At 44.6% G+C, this 3,748-nt stretch overlaps 1 protein-coding gene across 1 annotated transcript in view; it reads left to right on the top strand.

Annotated features, from left to right (window-relative positions):
- The first annotated feature begins 14 nt into the window (after window positions 1-14).
- Window positions 15-3,748, top strand: part of DISP1 (dispatched RND transporter family member 1) — an 86,504-nt gene continuing 82,770 nt past the window's right edge. Inside the window, exon 1 of the mRNA XM_019612645.2 lies at window positions 15-134. The gene's annotated coding sequence lies outside the window, so the exon portion shown is untranslated. The remainder of the gene's footprint in view (window positions 135-3,748) is intronic.

The raw sequence follows: 3,748 nt of genomic DNA, 5'->3' as shown, positions 1-3,748 counted from the left end.
GCGCGGCCACGCTCCGCCCGGCCCCGCCGCGTCCCTCCCTTCCTCCGGGCCTGACCTCGGTGCGGGCTGTTAGCGGGGCTCCGCTGGGGCGGCGCACTCGGTCCGCGTCTCTTCGGCGCCGGCTCGTGCTGTAGGTGAGCTGGAGGAGCCGCTGAGGCGGAGGGATGCGCGGACTGTATGGGCTGCCTCCGGCGTGAGGAACGGCGCCTGATGGCTCCTTCCCTTCTTCTGGTGGAGGGTATTAAAAGTTCACCAGGGAATGCTCCCGTGTGGAAGGCAGTAGGGTGCTCACTGTTTTCTCAGCCTCTGGGTTAGAATGAAAAGTAAGGCTCTGCAGAAGGAGAGATGGTTCAAACTGTGTTGGCGAGTAGAATCACAGAGTGGTTTGGGTTGGAAGGGATCTCAAAGCCCACCCAGCCCCACCCCCAGCCGTGGACAGGGTTGGTCCCCCAGCTCAGGCTGCCCAGGGCCCCATCCAGCCTGGCCTGGAGCACCTCCAGAGATGGGGAACCCACAGTTCTGTGAGCAGCTGTGCCAGGGCCTCACTGCCAAAAATAGGGTCTGTTTCTTCCTCAGGAGAGGCACAAAGAGCTGTAGTTGCTCAAAAGATGTGTCTGTAGGGTGTTTGTGTGTTATAAATGAACAGAGCTGTCTGATCACAGTGCAAGTAGCATGCTAGAGAGAACGCTTATGGAACTGCTGGCTTGGACATGTGAAGAAAAGAGCCTCTGTTATGTACCTGTAAATCAGTAACAAGGCCTTGAGATAGTACATCCTAATTGTCAATGGGCTCATTATTAAACATGGTCAGCTATAGAAGTTGGTCAGTAGAGTTGCAGGGGAATCAAGGGACAAGAAAGCAACTGGAGCAGATAAGCATGCAGGATCTTCCTGAGAGTGAATTTCTTTACTTGGCAAAGGGACCAGAGCCTGAAGCAAACCGCCTGCAGGGGTGGGTGGAAGGATGTATTGTGGAACAGTTTTCAGGCTGGGGACGTGAAATTACAGTATAGGTAGGTTGCAGAGGACCTTAAAGATCATCTAGTTCCAACTCTTGCTATGGGCAGGATTGCCACCCACCAGATCAGGCTGCACATGTTTATTAGAAAACTACAGGTACTTAAAATATCAGCCTTTATATGCTCTTGCTGCAAGCACTTTAGTTTGTGGTCACTAAATTGTTGATCATAACAAATAATAATGTTTATGAACATTTGCTTGGAGGAAAAAACTGTGCTTTAGTTTTTCAGCAGCTCCTATAAACCACATCTGCTATTGGGAAGCTGCTGGGCTGATGGTACAAACGAGCTGAGATACAAATTAAAAAGCCTAAACAAAACAAAAAAAACCTTGATGTTTTAGTAATTATCTTTAGACTGGAAGCTTACGGAGCACAGCATCCTTTGCTGACAGTATTCTGTTTAGGAAACTAAACAAGGACATTGCATTATGTATTTTGGAAATCATTAAATAAAAAGCAGAATCATACCCTGCCAAAAGATTTATTTTCTCTTCCACAGCAAAGTGAGTAATATCCTGCAGTGGTATAGTAGCCTAGTTTGAGAACATGGTTATTTTGGGACCAGAAGCTTAAATGTGTTACATCAGTTAAAAGCAGATGGATGATGAAATTAAGGCCTTATACACAGCGATGTGATATGTTGAAGACCACATTAGGATTTGAGACCTGGTAGTGTAACTCAGGAAAATTTTTCCCTTTTGGGTGCAGTGTCTGTACATGGACAATAAAATACAGCCACTGGGTTTTTCTTATTAATCTGCTTTTGAATTCCCTGATGCAGATGTAAGGTTACTTATGGGTTGCAATGTGATCAGTAAGGCTTGTTCACCTGTGTAGGAGCTAGAGAAGAACGGTGCTGGTGTTTGGGTTTTCCTGTTCAGGGACTTTGCTTCAATCTGTTTGCATTCTCCTGCTAATTATTAATAGGCAATACATGAGTTCAGGAGGAAGCTTGCTCTGGATTTATTTACTGTTAGCAGACACGCTTACACATTGCTGAGAAAGGTAGTTTTTTTTTTTTCTTTTGACTTTTTCCTCATCTTTTTGGACCTGTTTCTGTTGCCGACTCTGTTGGAGAAAGGCATGTGAATCTGTTTTGCACTGATCAGAGAATTACTGTAGCAGGAACAAAAGATGTTAATATGGGGAGAACAGTCCCAAAGGGCCTTGGGAAGAAAGAGATGGAATTCAGCTTAGTAGCCTCCAAAAAAGTCTCTCTGTAGAAGAGGTGAAAAATAAGACCGTAAAAGAACAAAGGTAAAAAGAACATGTGAAAACACTTAGTTCTCATAATGTTACCCTTTCCCATGAGGAGTCTTTTTGAATGGCTTTCATAGTAATGTTTCTCATATGTTAACCATAGATGTGAGCCGTAAGCTTTGCTTTCCTCTAAGCCTTTAACAGAGATGATTGATTTATTAGCTTTGATAGAAGTATAGAATTACTTGCAAACTTTGAAATACATAATAAGCACCTCAGATAATTAGCAAGCACACCGCTATCTCTCTTCAAAGCGATCAATGGAATTAATTTGGTTTGGTAACCATGGCTATTTTCTAGTTCAGCAGCCATATGGTATTTCTGAGTTTAGTGTGACTTCCTGTGAGCAGCTCTTACCAAGTCAGCTGTGCTCTGGTGTGAAGTGCAACAAAAATTAAACACTCCTGCAGGGTGTGAAAATGCTCTTTCTGGTATTAAAAGAGAAAGAAAAAAGGTAGGTTGCTTTTCTGCCCAAAAGAAAATAATGTTGCTTTGTGGTGTAAGAGTGGACTGTAACCTCTAAATTACATGTTTAGTGAGACCATAATGCTAAAATAGCCTTGCTTGACGCTGCGGGTTTTGATCAAAACTTGTCAGATTCATGTTTTGTTGTAAACAAAATACTTCTTAACTCTTAAAAATGGAAGCTGTGTAACTGTAACTTACCCTTCTAAAGGAATCTCTCCTAAGTGAAATAGGAGTAAACTAATGAGTCCTGATATTAATAGAACAGCAAGATGAAATTTCCATCTGAACTTTGATTTTGAGACTTGCAGTTGTCAAAGGCTGTCTGTCATCTGTCAAATAACTTTTGAAACTCTGCATACAACAAGCCAAGAGCATGGTGCAGCTGGCTTGGTGAAAACCCATAAGGAGTAACAGAAGAGACCTTGGCTAGGAAGCCTGTGTGTGAAGGAACTTTGTGATGATAAAAGGTGAATTCTTGAAGCTATCTATCCTCTGCTATCTGTGCATATTATTTGCAGCTTAACTTGCATTGAGGCAGATTCTCTTGCATTCAGTATTAAGGTAAATAAATCTGGCTGGTAGACTGTGGGGAAGGAGGATTGGAGTGAGTGAGTGGGTGGTGTGGGAGGGAGAAGATCTGAAAGCAGAAGTGGTGAGGCTGGATGAGCAGGGTGAAGAGGAGCAAGGATAGGTGCTGGGGATGGGGTGGGGGAAGCGGTGATCACCCTGTAGGCTGCTGATGGAGTTGCGGGATAGCATAGAGCTCGCGAGAATGAGGGTTTGTGGGGAGAGAAGGTGGCATCGAGGGGAGACAGAGACTAGTGGTTGGTGGATAGATGGGTGTGAAATATAGAATCACAGAATATCCCGAGTTGGAAGGGACCCATAAGGATCATCGAGTCCAACTCCCGGCTTCACACAGCACCACCCAAAATCCAAACCCCACGTCTGAGAGCGCTGCCCCAGTGCCCCTTGAACTCTGCCATTGGGGCTGTGCCC

This window comes from Meleagris gallopavo, chromosome 2 (genome assembly GCF_000146605.3).
Source record: "Meleagris gallopavo isolate NT-WF06-2002-E0010 breed Aviagen turkey brand Nicholas breeding stock chromosome 2, Turkey_5.1, whole genome shotgun sequence".
NCBI classification, from domain to species: domain Eukaryota; kingdom Metazoa; phylum Chordata; class Aves; order Galliformes; family Phasianidae; genus Meleagris; species Meleagris gallopavo.
Note: the sequence above shows the minus strand (reverse complement) of the source record. Positions and strands in the feature narration are given on the sequence as shown.